Here is an 18553-nt window from a genome sequence, read left to right on the forward strand (position 1 = left end):
ACATATGCACAACCACGGGAGGTGGCAAGGCTCAACAGAAGCAATACACTTACCACTGGAACAGACTCTCCTCGAGCAAACCGGTTGCGTAGCACTGCTTGGCCGACCCGGGACTCCTCCCTGGAATCCCTGTCGATGCAGTAGAATCTCGTGAAGGTGTGGGTGGACCCCCACATAGCAGGCCTCCAGATGTCAAGCAGGGGAACACCATAGAGAAACGCTGTTGTAGCTGTGATGGCTCTGGTGGAGTGGGCTCTCGGCTGGCCTGGAAGAGGTCTGTTGGCCAGAAGATAACAGTGCATGACACAGCCAGAGATCCACCAGGGTATAGAAGCATTAGTCTCGGCCTTCCCATGTCCAACTAGTCCAAAATTGATAAACAGCTGAGATGTTTTCCGAAAATCCTTCATGCGTGCCACATAAAACTTCAAGGAACGAGCAACGAATGCAAAGTCCTTTTAGCAGCCATAGAAGGGTTAGGGAGAACCAGATGGAAATCAGAAGGAACCTTCGGCATGAAGGTGGAATGGGTCCGCAGTACCACCTTAATAGCGTGGAAGGTTAAGTCTGTCTGCTTACAGGAGAGGGCCTTGATCTCCCAGACTCGTTTGGCCGAGGTGAAGCTCCCAGGAAGGCAGCCTTCCACGAGAGAAACATCAGAAGGGCCAAATGCATTGATTCAAACGCAGGCCCATGAGCTTAGTCAAAACCACGTTGAGCTCCCATGCCGGGGTAGGAGCCTTCTCCGGCGGAAAAGTCCGGAAGAGGACTTTGAGGAACACCTCGACGAGTCTGTGCAACCACAGGGAGGGCTTGCCTGGCGCCCGGTGTACCGAGATATGGCAGCTAGATGAACCTTGGAGGCATGAGCTAGCCCAGTTTTGGCTAGCGAAAGCAGGAACGTAAGGAGCTGCAGAGCAGTTATGCGCAGGAGGTGTAATCTTCTGAGTACTGGACCACACTGTGAAGAGCTTCTATTTGTGACTGTAACAAGGCAACGTAGAGGAAGCTCTGACCTTGGCCGTGACCTTTCTGCACTTCAAAGGCAGGGCATTGCACCCAAACTCTAGGGCTGCAGGAGCCAGGTCGTGAGGCACAGCAACATCTGTGTAGTATTGTTCTGTTTTCACAGGAGAGAAGGTCAGGAAGCAGGATGGACGGAGCCAAGTACAGATGGAAAAATTCCATATACCAGATCTGCCGCGGCCACGCCGGTTCGATCAGGATCATCCTGCAATGGCAACATGGAGTGTGTTGATCGCACAAAGCAGGAGCAGAATCGGAGGGAAGGCGTACAAGAAGAGCCCGTCCACAGGAATGAGAAAGCGCCCTCCTTGGCAGAGGAGATCTGCTGGCAAATTTCTGGCTTCTGAAGTTGACAACACTCACAAAGGGGTCAATCTGGGGGGAAACCCTTGTTGAAGTTTCCACTCATGGCAGGACCGCAGCTCCCTGCTGAGCGAGTCTGCATTGGGTTCTTGGTGCCTGCCAGGTAAAAGGAAACTAGGAACTGTGGGTAAGATTTTAATTTCAGTGAAATCTTCCTGACCTGTGTCAACCACAGGACCTTTTGCTTATTTTTCCATTATTCCTAGGTGAGTGGGAATCTTTTTCGCCTCTCGCCTAGTCTTACTCTTTTTATTGGTGACTTTATGTCTCCCCATAGTCTGTGCTTTATGACTTTTAGTCCATTACTCGTAGGCTGTCAAATCAGCCTCGAGAATGCACAGGAGGGCTACAATCTGCTAGAATGATGGGTTCCTTTTTTCGCCATTTCTCGTTATCTTGTTGTTTCTGAGGTGTTCAGCCATTCTAGGCAGGAACGACCTTGGTTGAAGTTTTATCTTCGGCGGGAATCCTTTGTATTCCCCGCTGAGGCTCCAGAGTGTCTGAGAAGGTAGGAAATGAGGGAGGATAAAGCGCACTCAAAGGACTTACAAGCCCGCTCCCCGGACCGGCCCGTCCTGGGTAAGGCATGCCCCTGCTTGCCACACAGGGTAGAAGCCTTGGCGTTTAGCCACATCGCCAATCTACTGTGCCGTACCTCAACGGTAAGAAGCAGAGTCGAGCAGAAAACTCTTCAGTTAGCAGGTTGGTAACAGTGAGCTTTGCTTTGGCAAGGAAATGCAGTTTCTCTAGCCGGATTGCCCCAAAGACAGTGCAACCAAGGCAAGGAAGAGCACAATGGGTTGTCCACCCCAATGTAGCTCAAGGTAAGCCCTGGAGGGGTACAAGGACTAGCTGAATGCAGTCCCTGGGGACAAAAGCACAATTCAGCAAGCCCCAGGTAAGTACCTAGAAGCGGGACAGTACTGTAACGCTCACCTGGTATCCACGGGGACCTCACTCAGCCTGTTCTGACATCTTACGACCTCAAACCCTTCCCTGGAGGCTATTCGACTGGAGACTGGGCCTGAAAAACAGGATTGGTAGAGTTTAACTCCCTATTATCTCTGTGTGCTTGAACCTCTTCTTCCCCGAGGTCCAACCCTTCCCTTTGATCCACAGCTCACCGTTTCTTGGATAGTGTGCTCTCCGTCCTGCTTTCAGCGCAGGGGCGCGTTGATTGATGCGGGCTCGTTGCTGCCTAGTTACTTCACTGGCAAGAGTCTGACAGGTAAGTATAATGAGTCTTTTGAACAGATCTCCAACTTCGTTCCTTTCCTTCCTTAGATGATGGCCGGCGTCCGGGGATGGCGGCGTGCTGCTGAGATGAGTAGCGCTGAAGGTGAGTGGGCGTGATGCACCCCTTTTGTATTTTTATTGAACTGAGTTCTTTTTCTGTGTCTTTTAGATGCTGCGACGTTTTCAGCGTGGATGCCGGTTATGAAGAACAAATGCGGTGGGTAAGCGCGGTATGCAGCGCCTCTAGATGTTTCCACGCTAACCTGGAGTGTCTTTTCCCTCTTGCAGATGGACGAGAAGTTCCCGAGACAGAGTTCCCCCAGAGCGGCTGGGATTCAGATAAGCGTTTGAAGCTCGTACAGTATTTAAAAATAAGCGAAGATTTGCAGAATGCTTACTAATGCCTTTTTTCTGTTCTTTTCCATTTTCCTTAGGAAGCGGCGTGCCGGGATGGAATGACACCGCTGAAGATGCCCGCAGAAAAGAAGGAGCAATGAATGATGGGCAGAAGTGCCGCAAGGTAAGGCTGTTCCTAACGGTGTTCTTGCAGGAGCTGAGCGTAGAAGAAAGATATAGACCTACTGGAGACCGATCCAAACACGGTGAATGTCACGCTGCAGGTGCAGAAAACACAAAGTATGTTTCTCAGCCCAAAAGACTAGACCGCACATGCAGTTCTGGGAAACGAAATATGTGGGGGCATCCATCTTGTCCCCATCAATGCACTACAAGTCTAATCCCAATGTTATCCTATGGGAGTGAGTGAGTCTGGTGCCACAAGCACCAAGTCTGACTCAAAGTGGGTCTTTGGAGGGATGGAGAGGCCCTGTAGGTGATCGTGGCCTGGCTCCAGTCTGACATCTTGGAGGGCTGGGGACATGAGGGGCAGGAATCAAGACAAGTAACTTCTCAATGAAGAAAACAATGCCAAAGGACGTTCTGCAAAGTGAGACGACCACAGACCCCGATTTGGGGTTTTTGGCCATGGTGGCTGCATAATGGACATCGGAGGGATCAGACGGTTGCACTATTGCATTGGGACGCCAAGCAGAGGACCTTTGCAATACTGGCTCATTGAGCCCTTCACAGGTTTTGGGACAGCAACGGTTGTCGCCCGGCAGACTTGCCTCCGGTTGTTGGTTCTCAACTCGGCTGAGGGGACATCTAGAATTGGGAAAGTCACTGCAGGCCCTGAAGGATGCCCACAAGGTTTCAGCCAAACGAACAAGTTACTCTTACCTGGTAACGTTCTTTCGATGGGATGGTCCGACGATGTATTCCATATCTATGACCGTAATCACCACAGCTGTGCTGCTTTGGAAAATCTTTCGGCCTCTGCGTCGATACGCCTCCTCAAGGGCCTCCGTCGAGCCGACGTCACCGGATGTTATAAGTAGGACGCACGACGCCCGTAGCCTCAGTTGTAGTTTTTTCCCCAGAACGTGTGGCACCAATCTTCTGCCAGTATGACCACAGAAAGCCTTGCGGAAACGTAAGCTGCAATCGCATAAGAAATTCTGTAGCGGGGTAGGCAGGGAGGGAGCGATATGGAATACGTCGCCGGACCATCCCATTGAAAGAATGTTACCAGGTAAGAGAGTAACTTGTTCTTCGAGGGGATTGGGTCCTCCGACGTATTCCATATCTTTGACAGACTCCCAAAGCAGTACCAAAGCAAGGAGGTGGGAAAAGAATTTAGAACACAAATTTAGCATGCCCAATCAAATTGCTGAATAAAGAACTGCCTTGCCAAAGGAAAGATACTGTCCTCAGATGGAGTCGAGAGAGTAGTGACTTACAAAAGTATGTACTAAAGCCCAGGTGGCTGCATCACAGATGTTACGAATAGGAATACCCCTCTGTAGGGCAGTAGATGCAGCCATACCCCTTGTAGAATGGGCCCGCAAGCCAGCCGGTGGGTGGGTCCTTACCAGCCAAGCGGTAACACTCGGAGATAGCCAAAATAATCCAACGAGACAAAGTCTGTTTCGTCACAGCTTGTCCCAAACGCTTTCCAGCGTAACCAATGAAGAGTTGATCGCCCACTCTGACCCGGGACATGCGTGAAATATAAAAGCTCAACGCTCTCCTAGGATCAAGCCTATGGAGCCTCTCCTCTTCCTTACCAGGATGCGGAGAAGGATAGAATGCCGGAAGAACAACCTTCTGGCCCAAATGAAATTCCGAAACCACCTTCGGAAGAAAGGAAGGACGAACTCAAAGGACAACCCTGTCCTTATGAAACACAGTGAAGGGTGGTTTAACTGAAAGTGCCTGTAACTCACTCACTCAGCGAGCGGAAGTAACCGCAACCAAAAACACAGTTTTAAGAGTTAACAGTCTCAAAGGGCAAGAATGCAAAGGCTCAAACGGAGCACCCATAAGAAACTTAACAAGTTTCAAATCCCAACCGGGTACCAGAAAAGGCAGACAGAGGGACACATTAGTGAGCCCTTTCAAAAACTGAGAAATTAAAGGAATCTTAAAATAGGAACATTCTTCAGACGATCACTTAAATATGGACAGCGCCGCCATGTAACCTTTAATGGTACCCACTTGAAAGACCCTGTGGGCCAAGGAAAGCAAAAAAAGACAACCATGGGAATCTCGCACACAAAAGGATCCACATTCTTAACTCTGCACCAGTCGCAGAATTCACGCCAACGGCAACAGTACAGAGACTTTGTTGCTGGCCGCCTGGCCGAGAGCAACACCTCCAAAACGTCTTCAGGGAGGTCCCAATCCTTATACCTCAACCTTTCAGAAGCCAAGCGTGAAAGTTGAGGGATCTGACCTCTGGATGGAGAACCTCACCCCCCCATCCCGTGAGAGCAGATCGTCTCGGTAGGGAAGACGACGTGGAGGGCAGATGGACATGTCAAGAAGGTCCGGGTACCACGTCCTCCGAGCCCACGCCGGAGCTATGAGGATCATCCGCGAACTGAACCTCGGCAGTACTTGCGGGATGACGGGGACTGGAGGAAACCCGTACAGCAGTGGGAATGACCACTCCACCACACACGCGTCTCCTAAGGCTCCTTTTGGAGGAAATTCCTGCAAGCAGAACCTTTTCGCACTTCCGGTTGACACTGGAGGCGAACCGATCCACTTGAGGGGTCCCCCAAAGGGCGAAGATCTCCAGGAGAATCTCCTGAGCCAGCTCCCACTCGTGAGAGATCGTGCTCTGCCTGCTCAGAACGTCCGCCGTCTCGTCGTCGTCTCCGGCCAGATGAACAGCCGAGATCGAAACTTCCTGCTGGATGGCCCAGAACTCGAGCTGCATCGCCTGCCTGCACAGAAGAAGTGACCCTGCCCCCCCCTTTTTTGTTGAGGTAGTGCATGGCCACTGTGTTGTCCATTAGAATCAGGACACTCTTTCCTCGCACAGTCGGCAGAAAAGCCTTCAGGGCTAGCCTGATGGCCCTCAGCTCTAACAGATTGATATGGAGTCTGGACTCCGATGGAGACCAAGGACCGCTGACTGTCAACTCGTTGGCATGAGCTCCCCCATCCCGTGAGGGATGCGTCCGTCACGATCGTCACCTCTGGCCAGGGTAGCCAAAATGGGACTCCCTTCATCAGATTGCCTTTGACGGCCCACCACAGAAGGTCCTGGGCGACCGAGGGTGGCACCTGAACAGGGTCCGACATCCTGCCGGAATAGTGCGACCACTGCATCTTGAGTGCCCACTGCAAAGATCTCATCCGTAGACAAGCCTCTGGCACCAGAAGAATGCAGGATGCCATGAGGCCGAGCAACCTCAAGAACTCGAACGCCGGGAGCGTCTCGGCAAGTTGAAACTTGTGCACCATCTGCTGAATGTGAAGAGCCCTCACCTGGGGAGGAAAACAGCCCCAGGGATGTGTCGAGCACTGCTCCGATGTACTGGAGCCGCTGTATTGGCGTCAAATGGGACTTCTTTAAATTGATGGAGGCCCAGCTTGTGAAGGGAGTGGCAGGTGACGGACAGATGATACAGGACTTGCTCAGGAGAGCTCCCCCTGATCAACCAATCGTCCAGGTAGGGGTAGACGTGAATCCCCCCTTTCCTGAGATGCGCTGCCACCACCAGGAGCTTGGTGAAAATCCTTGGGGCGGAGTTCAATCCGAACGACAGGACCCGAAACTGAAAGTGCGAGACGCCAACCGCGAACCTCAGGTACTTCTTGTGCTTGGGATGGATCGGCACATGGAAGTAAGCGTCCTTGAGGTTGAGAGACACCAACCAGTCCTGAAGTTGAAGGGCCTGGAGGACTTGAGAGTAACCATCTTGAACTTGTCCTTCCGGAGGAGTTTGTTCAAACCACGCAAGTCCATGAAGGTTCTCAATCCCCAGTCTTTCTTCGAAATAAAAAATAAGGGGAATACCATCCCTTGTTCCTCTCCGCTACAGGCACCAGTTCTATGGCGCTCTTCTCCAGCAGGGCTTGAATTTCCTGCGCAAGGAGCGGATCCGGACTCTTCAAAGAGAGGTTCCCAGATGGATTGTCGTGAGGCCTCTGCCGAAAGGGAAGACAGTAGCCGTGGGTTATGATCTCCAGAACCCACACATCTGAAGTAATGGCACGCCATTCTACAAGATGCTGCGCCAGCCTTCTCCCAACCGGCGAACCATGGGACCTGGCCTCATGACTGAGTGGTAGCAGCTGCGGCGTTGCCTGAGGGCAACGAGGCAACTGCCCGAGTGGCCTTGGCACCTCGAGTACCCTGTTTTCCACCTCTGGCACTCTTACGGTGCCCTCTTTGACTGACAGCTCCTCTCGTTTTACTGAAGGACGAGTAATAGCGAAAGGAACCTCCCCCTCCATTGTTGTCCCCTAGGACGAAAAGGTGGAGGTTGGAGAACTGCAGCGCCCAATGACTTCGCTGCAGCTTTGGAGGTCTGCAACCTCTCAAGGCTCTCGTCAGCCTTGCTGCCAAAAAGATGTTCACAATCAAAGGGCATGTTGAGGAGCCGGGACTGCACATCAGGAGCAAACCCCAACTTCCGCAACCACGCAAACCTGCGTAGTACGGTGCTCGCCGCCATGGACCAGCTGACACAATCTGCCATGTCCAAACCCGACTGAACGGCCTCACACATGGCATCCTTGCCATCCTGAACCATAGCAAGGAAACCATCCTGTTCGTCTCCTTCGGGAATACGTTCAGCCGCTGATGCAACACAGTTCCACAGAGTGTGTGTGAAACGAGACACGGCACATACGGAGTTGGCTGCCTGAAGCGCCACACCCCCTGAAGAAAACACTTTCTTCGCCCAGCCATCAAAACGGTTGTCGTCCCTATCCGGAGGGATGGTAGGATACGACGCCTGCTTCGCCGGGGCCGTAGACGCCTGCACCACCAAACTCTCTGGAGTGGGGTGCCTGGACAAGTAGCAGGGGTCGCTACTGGCTGGACGGTATTTTCGCGACAAAGACTTGCCCACTGCCAGGAGACTCTCCGGGGTAGTCCACGCCGCCGCCGCCGCTACCACCCTTCTCTGCAGAGCCATATGAAACGGCAGTACCGGGTCAGTGGGGGGACCAAGATCGAGGAGGTCCGTGAGATCATCCTGAACAAACTCCCCTGGGGGAGCCAACCATCCCAAGTACTCGGTGACCCGAGACAGAAGGCACCGGTACGAAGAATCAGCATGAGTGGCAGGCTCAGGCCTACAAAACTCCACCTCCGGAGAGGTGTCCAGTACACTGGCATCATGCAGTGACTGCCTTAGGTCAAATTGGCTATGGCCCGAGAGAAGCTCATCTGGCACCGTAACCAGAACCAAGCCCTCATCAGAGCCCTCATCACCCTCTGAAATGTACTCCAGGCGGTGAGAGGAAGACACCTGTGGACCAAAGCTATGCCTGACCTTAGCCAGAGCCTTTCTAGGGGTGACCCCCCCGTGCCACGGGGCCCCTCCGACACCACCGCCTCAAACGGCATTGACGTCAGCCACAACGCCGCCAGCATCGGAAGCGTCGACACAGGCCTCGAAGCCAGAGCTCCGAGCGTGTCCTTAGATGACCTAGGTGCCGACAGTGTTGACAACCCCCACGGAGGAGGAGCCTCGAGAGAGGTCGACGACCTTGGCGCCACAGGCGTTGATGTCTTCCTCGAAGACTGCACAGGATCACGCGGTCTCGAGCGCGTCGAGGACCGGGACCTGAAACGGGCATGGCGAGAACGGTTACCCTTGTCCGAGCGGGACCTCTCCCGCGAACCTTGCCGACCACCCGAGCCCGAAGGCGTGCGAGCGGTGTCTGTCGCTTGCATGGTGGGATAAGCGACCCGCCGACGGGCGGAGTCCTCGGAAGAGTACGGGGAAGGCGACCGATGCCGATGCTTCCGGGAATGCCTCGAAGAGGCAGAGGAGTGGCGAGACCGACTCCTGGAAGGAGACCCACTGGAACTCCGATGATGACGCGGAGAGTCGCCTCTTGAATCATCAGTCGAAACCCCCGCAGACCTCGACTTCCGGGGCTTAGACACCCTACCTACCGACAACTTCTTCTTGCGCTCCCGCAAGGCCTTGGCCGTGAGCGACTGACAGTCGACAGTCGTCCGTGTCGTGGGCCTCCCCGAGGCACCAGAGGCAGGCATCGTGCGAGTCAGTTACCGACATCTTGGACCCACAGTCTCCGCATTTCTTGAAGCCCGGACGCGGGGTTGAAGACGAGGTAGACATCGTCACGAACAGGCTTTTCACAAAACCGAGAATAATACAACAGAAACTCCAAAGAGTCGAGCCGTACCGAGATTCACGAAGCGAACACGTTTGCGTAAAAAACAGAACTGAGGCGACGGGCATCGTGCGTCCTACTTATCACATTGGGTGACGTCGGCCGTCGACCTCGGGCACGGCGCATTGACATCGACGCAGGACACAGAAAATGTTCTGAAGCAGCACAGCTGTGGTGATTACTGTCAAAGATATGGAATAAGTCGGAGGACCCAATCCCCTCGAAATTGGTATACTGCCAACTCTGTGTCCACGGCAACTTCACACCGAATTTCATACACTTGGCATTCCCAGATCTAAAGTCAGACGAGTGCGCCAGGACCGGAGTAAACTCGGTTACCGTGTTGCCCAGCCGCGGTAGCAAACTTTGCAGTTGATCTGCATTTGTGAACCTCTTGCCCCTGAAGACTGCTGCAGTGAAACTGGGCAGATCCATCCATCAGGAGCAGAGAAATTGCCACTGTCCGATTTGGGAATCATTGCGGTTTCTTCGGAACTGAAATCCGCAAAGACATTCTTTTTGTCGCATTTGAACCTGGAACCACAGTGGACTCCATTGGCGAAGTTTGGTCCAGAGTGCGCCTGGGGCCGGGGAGTAACCCTAACCCTACTTGGTTCCCATAGCGCATCCTCCCATTTTTACGCACAAGTGCCCCCTGGGGGCCACTCTCCTTTCCAATGCTAGTGTGAACTAGCAAACTATTCCGAACCTTGGAACTGCTTCCGCCTTCAAGTGGATGTCCTCCCTGAATAGTGGGAATCTAGTCTTAATCGCCTCACCCACCTTCCTGGGCTACTAGAGACCCCTGAAGAGACCCTGTTTTGCCCATTAGAACAGCTTCATGCGCTTGTATTGCATGTCCCAGGAGGATAGGTCAGCGGCAGCGTGCTCGACATGGTGAAACACAGGTTCGATCCCTGGGTCCGCGCTTAGAAACCTCTGGGTATTAAGCGCGTTATAAATAACCTATCATATGTACTATCGCGCACAAGGCTCCTCTCTTCTTAGGGCTTGGACTGCCTATTAGTTAGGTGTGTGTTTGATGTTAAAGGAGACTAAAGACTACCTGCACTGCCCATTTCCTTCCCCATCTAGGTTGTGGATATATTTTGTGCCGTTAACCCTTTAGACCCCAATGTATATATCTTGCATTGATAGTGTTGCATTGGTTTAGTAGTATTGCTGCGATTCCTTTACTGTGTGTTTAGTTACAAAGGTCTTGTAATAAATGTCTTTATATTTTTGATATATACACCTGTGTGGGAGTAATTTCCAAGTGTCCTTGCTCTGTGTGCTCATTGAGGTCCTTCCGTCACCCTCACCCCTCCTGAGACCTGGTCTTGACCGCCTGCCATAGCTACCTTGATTTGTCTGGCTTGTCCAGAGGTTACCCAGTTCCAAGAAACTAGGCTGGCCTTCTGAACCTCTGCCCACCAGGTCAGAGTTCAGAAATCCATCTTAACACCTGGGGGTTCACTTGACCACTCATGTCCTCGATGTGTTGCTCATCAGCGCCTTTGTCGGAACCCCTGACATAGGGCTGGTTTCCGACATTCTCCTCCTCCTGGATGATCTTGAGGGCAGTAAGGTCTTCCTCAGAGTAGATATCCAAGCCCCGGACTATCATGTGGCTTCCCCCCCTCCCGTTCTTCGCAACCAGAGGGGACAGTTTTGGGGAAATGACCGGCATCATCTGCTCCGGTGTCTTCTCTATGGGATGAAAAGTGAACTCTCTCCTGGTGGGAGTGGGGGGGAGGAGGGACACTTTCACCTTTGGGATTGTGTCCTTTGGCTCCGCCATGTAGGGTTTCGAGGGGGGGTGCCAATACCCCTTAGATGGAAGGCTGGGCCATCTGATGCATGTGGGCCTTCACGGACTGGACCGATCCCAAGGCCTTTTCCTTCAGGGGAGGGTCAGAGCCCCGTTCCCCTGTGGCCTTCTCCGACAGGTGGAGAAGAGGGGGGAGGGGGGAGGGGTTCATGGGCGTCTCCTGAAGTTTGCCCAGATGGTCAGATTTCCTCTTGGACGAGGATCCCGAGCGTTGGTGGAAGGCGCTGGAGACGCCGTACTCGTCCTGGCCGCGGAGCCAGTCGCAACGGAGTTCCAGGTGGCAGAGGACTTGCAGTGGTTCACCTTCTGTTGGGACCCCGCCGAAGGGGCGCTCGCAAAGGTCTTAGAAGCATGCTCAGCTTTCTTGGAAGCAGGGGAGGCATGCTCACGGGACTCACCTTGCCTTGGCCTGCAGCCACTCCTTGAGCCGCCTGTGCCGGTGCTTCAGCGCACGGGCCATTTGACAAAAAGCACAATCTTCCTCCTTGTGCGTCGGTTAAAGGCATTAGGAATGCCGGTCATCCGAGAAGACATTCCGTAATCCGCAGTCTGAACAAATCTTTAACAAGGGCGCTGAATCCTCCTCCTCTGACATAGTGTAGGCCTGAAGAATCTTTTGGAAGACTCCAAGAAGAAACTTGATGAAATCCACCCTTGAGGGGCGCTGAAAATTCTGAAAAACAGGTCACTGTTAATCAGGAGGTTGATCGATGGAGCACGAGGCTCGATTGACCGAAAAATAGAGTAAACTCTTCCAAAAAAGCGCAAAAATGTAGAAAAAGCTCAAGAGCTAAGCACAAGGACTCCTAACACTTGAACGTGCGGTAAAAATCGGAAGATGTCTGCCAGAGGAGGGGCTTAGGTAGATGGCAGTCATTGGCAGGGGGGCAGTATGACCCAGAGCTCAGTGATTGGTTTATAGGAGAAAGACAGTTTATAAATTAAGCAACATTAAAGAAACGGAGAAAAAGTGAACGGAATGACAAAAGACAATATTAGTTAAATACAGAGTTAAACAATGAATGATATAAAACGCTGAGGAATGTAATGTGAAATGAACTGTTTTTAAATGTTGAATGGAAACAGTGTAAAGTTTGTAATAAACTAAATACACCAAATAAATTAAAAAAAATATATAGAATTGTACTACACAAGTCGGTATAGTGGCAGAGTAGCCAGGCTTCTGTTAGGAGGGAGTTATGTGAGCTGTAGAGCAGTACAAACAAATCAGTTCATACAGAGATGCAAGAAAACACTCACTTAAAGTTATATTAAAATGGACAAGTTACTTACCAACTTGGAACATTCTTTCCACTGGATGTTCCTCCAATGTATTCCACATCTTTGACATGTAATGTGCACAGCTGTGCTGCTTCAGACATTTTTCAGCAGAGGGTCCATGTCCCTCGAAGACCTCCATCGAGGGAGACGTCACCGGATGTTATAAATAGGCTGCACGGCACCCATATCTTCAGTTTATGTTTTTTCCTCCATAACGTGTGACCTGCTCGTACACAATGCCTGCTTGACTGCAGATAGCCTTGAGGGAACGCAAGCTGCAACAGCATAGGAAATTCTCCAGAGGGGCAGGCTGGGAGGGCGATGTGGAATACGTTGGAGGAAAATCCAGTCGAACGAATGTTAGCAGTTGATATCTAACTTGTTCTTCGAATGGATTGTGTCCTCCAACATATTCCACATCTTTGACAAGACTCACAAAGCAGTACCAGTAAATGGAGGAGGGAAAGGAATTTCAAATAACCAATTAGATTGCGGAATAAAGAACCGCCTTCCCAAAGGCCATTTCCTGTTCATGGATTGTATCCAGGGAATAATGTTTTACAAATGTATGGATTGAAGCCCAAGTAGCAGCATCACAAATATTCCTACTCGGAACACCCTGCTGCTGAGCGGTGGAAGTAGCCACGCCCCTAGTGGAATGAGCTCTCAACCCTTCAGGAAGGTCTTTACCCGCCAATTGGTAACACTCCGTAATGGTAAGGATAATCCACCTGGACAAGGTCTGTTTGATAACAGCCTGGCCCAATTGGTGTCCAGCATATCCTACAAAGAGTTGATCGTCCACTCAGACCCTGGACATCCTAGAAATGTAAAAGCTAAGAGCTCTCCTAGGATCTAACCGATGGAGACGCTCCTCTTCCTTACCAGGATGAGGAGGTTAGAAAGATGGAAAAACCACCTTTTGACTATATTGATATTCAGAGACTACCTTAGGTAGAAATGAAGAACCTACTCGCAGTACAACCCTGTCCTTGTGAAACACAGTAAAGGGTGGCTTAGCTTAAAGTGCATGCGAAGTAAAGGTTCAAACAGAATACCCATGAGAAAACTCAAAACCAATTCAAATCCCAAACCGGCACCTGGAAAGGGGACGGCGGGAATATATTAGTCAGTCCTTTAGGAAACTGAGAAATTAAATGAATCTTAAAGTAAGAACATTCTTCAGACGAGCGCTTAAAGATACAGCGCCACCAGTAACCTTTAATGGTACCCACTTGAAGGCCCCTGTGGGCCAAAGAAAGCAAGAAAGAAACCCATAGGAATGGAGCACTGAAAAGGATCAACATTGTGATCCCCGCACCAGTCGCAGAACTTATGCCAACAATACAGGGATTTTGTTGCAGGTCGCCTGGCCGAAAGCAACATCTCCATCACGTCATCCGGGAGGTCCCAATCCTTATACCTCAACCTTTCAGATACCAAGCATGAAGGTTGAGAGTCTTGACTTCTGGATAGAGAACCCGACCCGTCCTCCCTATCCTCCCCTCCCCGAGAGCAGATCCTCTCGGCGGGGAAGACGGCATGGAGGGCAGAAGTACATTTCCAGAAGGTCCGGGTACCACGCTCTCCTGGCCCAATCCGGAGCAATGAGGATCATGCGGGAACTGAACTTCCGTAACCTCCGCAACATTTCAAGAATGACGGGGACTGGAGGAAACGCATACAGCAGTGGGAATAGCCAATCCACCACAAACGCATCGCCTAAGGCTCCTCTTGGAGGAAATGGACTTCAGCAGAATCTCTTGCACTTGCGGTTGACACTGGTGGCGATGAGATCCACTTGCAGGGTTCCCCAAAGGGCGAAGATCTCCAGAAGGACTTCCTGAGCCAACTCCCACTCGTGAGAGACTGTGCTCTGCCTGCTCAGTGCGTCAGCCGCCGCATTTTCGTCACCAGCCAGATGTACTGCCGACATCGAAATTTCCTGCTGGATGGCCCAGAACCAGAGCTGCATTACCTCTCTGCACAACGGGAGTGACCCTATCCCTGCCCCATTTTTGCTGAGAAATGCATGGCCACTGTGTTGTCCGTCATGACCAAGACACTCTTCCCCCGTACTGAGGGCAGAAAAGCCTTCAGGGCCAGCCTGATGGCTCGCAGCTCTAACAGATTGATGTGGAGTCTGGACTCCGACGGAGACCAACGACCGCTGGCGGTCAAGTTGTTGGCATGAGTGCCCCATCCTGTGAGGTAAGAGTCCGTCACTAGTCACCTCCGGCCACGGTTGCCAAAACAGTTCCCCCTTCATCAGGTTCCCTTCGTTCACCCACCACAGAAGGTCCTGTGAGAGAGCGTGCGATCTGAACAGGATCCGTGTTAGGGAGAATTCTCATTCTATGGCTAATTTCCCTTACCTATAGAGTCCCGCAGCAGCTTTGCTGGATTTTAAGGGTCTGTTTTTTTTCTCCTGCTAAGAGTGTGACTCTTTTTCCCCGACTCTTGGGCATTTTTGCTATGTGTGTTCTAGGCTATTTTTTGTGTTTAATGTCTATGGGGTTTATCTCACCTCCATAGGAACCATCTTTATCCACATGTGTTACACAGCACCCTCCGTGCAGTGACACAGGGGTGTCGTAGCGACCCCCAAACGTAGACTCCATTCCCTGGAACTGACTACTGTCCCCCAGGGCATGTAAAGTCCCAATTGACTTTACTAGTCAATCTCTATGAACAAAACCAGTACAACCCATCTTACTATGGCGGTACTGGCAAAGGTTAATCATTTTTCCCGTATGTTCATTTTTGAGAGGGTACCGTACAGTCCCTCTCTCAAAAGGTTTCTGGCTGGTGGCAGTGGTTACTCCCAAAAATATTCGACCATGAATATTTCCCTATGGGATTTTCCCATTGTTCGAGGCTACCACATTTACTGACAGCCTCTAACATACCACCGTTTTTTTTTTTTTTAAATTTTACTCAGGTAGGTTTTACTTGCCAGAACTTTTATATAAATTCTATCTCGTGTCTTTCTCTAAACTCCTAACCCAGGTCGGGGATCCTTTGTTCGTCCTTTTGGCGGGCTTCTGCCAAGAAGCCCTCCTTTCGGCGCCACAGAGTCTGGGGTGGATCCATTGTGTGGGAGGGGGAGTAGGACCCCCCTGCACAGGGTTGCCTCAGCAACCCAGGTCGCACTCTGCCCGGATAGGCTGGAGGGTCTCCCGCCAGGATGACCACTTCACTGTGCGAGTGACAGCTAGGCTGTATGAATGGGGATCTTTTTGCATAAAAGCAGAGTCCTGAGGACTGGAAGAGCAAGACGTCGCCACTGGAACTAAGAAGCCGAAGAGGAGAGAAGCCAAAGACATCTGCAACGACTGAACCACCGGTGAAGCCCTGCTGCAGCGTCTCACCACTTTTCTCCACACTACGAGAGAAGATCTTCATCTGCAAGAGCCTTCTTCCCTTGAGCGGCCAACCAGTTTGCCAATCGCCTTCCTGGACCTGCCTTGGTCGAATCGGCAGTGCCCTGCACTCGGAGACCGGATAGCCAGGCACCCGTCCACCCGGACCGCGATTTATAGGAGCGTACCTTTTATTCATTGGGCAGCACCGCGGCTGGTTTCATCCCTGGGCAGTGCAGTAACTCGAACCTTCCTCCACGACGATAGTCTCTTCCTCTGCTGGATCTCCCGAACTGCAGGAACCGCCAGGAACAACCGCCACCGCAGGAGCCTCTTCTACATTTTAAGGTACTTTGTTCCGCCAGGCCTCCCTTTTCGCGTGGTATTGCTAAAGGTGCTTTAAATCCTTTACCTGTTGGGTTGGCCGTCCCTATCCTCCAACGTTGTCTTTCACCTTCTGCATCCACCTTTTTGAATCGTTTAACAAAGACTTGACTGCAGCTACAAGAACATTTTTCCACTGGGCTCTTTTCGCTGTACCACTGACTCTGGCACAGGCCTATTGACTCTGGCGGAATTTGTTAGAACTGCCTTCTCTAGATTGCTTCTCAACTAAAACTGTGTTGGTGCACCTACTTCTTATAACCACCTTCTTCCGACTTAAAACTTGTGAAGTGCCATTTTGCTCGGTTTTCATTTAAGTATTATACATGCTAAAGTACTGCCTTGCCTAAACTTGTTCACAAACTTAGGGGAAGTGTTGCTAGGGTGTCTAATATATTCCTGCATAACATGCCCTTTCCCTCCCTTGTGAGAAATTGCTAGAGTGCCATGTGCGTTTGGTTGTCAATGTGCCGTTTTGCTCAGTTTTCACTCTTGCTCAAACTCGTCTACAATTTAACTAGGGAGTCGTGTATACTTTTATCGACTGATTTTGACTTGCTTTAATAGCTGTGATTAATGAGTTAACTTAGAAGTGTGTAAAATAAATATATATTCTTTTTAATACAAAGCTTTGGTCAGTGTTTCCTTGTGCCATAGTATTATGGCCTTATCGTGTAAACCCTGAATACTGCTCATCTCTCTTGAGATAAGTCTGACTGCTTAGCCACAGCTACCAACTAAATCTTTGGGGTACAGACGAATACCAAAGGGGATTTATTGCTCATGCCTGTAGTCTTAATCTTCTGTAGTGCTCCCTAAGGGAACTGCACAGGATTCTGCCTAACAATCAGTCATCCTGACGGAGAACTGCGACCACTGCATTTTGAGGACCCATTGCAGGGATCTCATCCGCAGCCTGGCCTCTGGCACCAGAAAAATGCAGGAAGCCATGAGGACGCGCAACCTTAAGAGCTCAAAAGCCAGGAGACTCTGGGCATGTTGAAACTTGGCAACCATCTGTACAATGTGATGAGCCCTTACCTTGGAAGGCAAGAACTGGAGCTGTTGGAAAGGTGTCCGGTGCAACTTATTTAAATTCAGGGAGAAGCCCAGCCTGTGGAGGGTGCGGCAGGTGACACCGAGATGATCCAAAGCTAGCTCGGGGGAGCGCGCCCGGATCAGCCAATCGTCCAGGTAGGGGTAGATGTGAATCCCCTCCCCCCCCCTCGCCTGAGGTACGCTGCCACCACCATCATGAGCTTGGTGAAGACCCTCGGGCAGAGGTCAATCCGAACGGCAGGACCCGAAACAGAGTGTGAGTCGCCAGCCGCAAGCCTCAGGTACTTTCTGTGCGCGGGATGAATCAGCACATGAAAGTAAGCATCCTGGAGGTCCAGAGACACCAACCAATCCTGAAGTTGATGGGCCTGGAGGACTTGAGAAAGAGCGACCATCTTGAACTTGTCCTTCCTGAGAAGTTTGTTCAACCAACACAAGTCCATGATGGGTCTCAATCCCCAGTCTTTCTTTGGGATCAAAAAATAAGGGGAATACCAACCCTTGTTCCACTCCGCTACAGGCACCAGTTCTATGGCACCTTTCTCCAGCAGGGACAAGATTTCCTGCACGAGAAGTGGATCCAGACTCTTCAAAGAGTGCTTCCCCGGTGGATTGTCGAGAGGCTGCTGAAGGAAGGGAAGGCAGTAGCGGTGGGCTATGGTATCTAGAACCCACGCATCTGAAGTAATGGCGTGCCATTCTTCGAGATGCTGAGACAGTCTGCCCCCAACCGGCGAACCATGGGACATGGCCTCACGATTGTTTGGAAGCAGCTGCGGCAGTGCCTGAAGGCAAAGAAGCAGCTGCCAGAGCAGCTTTGGCACCATGATTTCCCCGACCACCACGGGTACTTTTTCTCTGGCCCCTTCGACTGGCGGCCACTCTTGTTCTACCAAAGGAGGAGTAGAAAAGAAAGGAACCTCCCCTCCACTGCTGTCCCCTAGGACGAAAAGGTGGAGGTTGACGCACCGCGGCGCTTAAAGACTATGCCGCAGCTTTTGAAGTCTGCAACCTCGCAAGCCTCTCGTCAACCTTGCTGCCAAATAAATGAGCGCCATCAATGGGCATGTTCAGAAGACGGGCCTGTACATCTGGAGCAAATCCCGACTTCCGCAACCAAGCAAATCTGCATAGAACGGTGCTCGCAGCCATGGACAGGCTCACACTGTCGGCCGTATCCAAACCAGACTGAAGGGCCTCACATATGGCATCCTTGCCATCCTGCACGATAGCAAGGAAACCATTCCTTTCTTCCCCCTCGGGAATACGCTCAGTCGCAAAACCA

The 18553-nt window shown here is 51.4% G+C and overlaps 1 protein-coding gene across 1 annotated transcript in view; it reads right to left on the reverse strand.

Annotated features, from left to right (window-relative positions):
• GCN1 (GCN1 activator of EIF2AK4) overlaps positions 1-18553 on the reverse strand; it is a 1783851-nt gene that overhangs the window by 864714 nt on the left and 900584 nt on the right. The gene's annotated exons all lie outside the window — the stretch shown is intronic.

This window comes from Ambystoma mexicanum, chromosome 10, assembly GCF_040938575.1.
Source record: "Ambystoma mexicanum isolate Mex_15411 chromosome 10, UKY_AmexF1_1, whole genome shotgun sequence".
Classification (NCBI taxonomy): Eukaryota; Metazoa; Chordata; class Amphibia; order Caudata; family Ambystomatidae; genus Ambystoma; species Ambystoma mexicanum.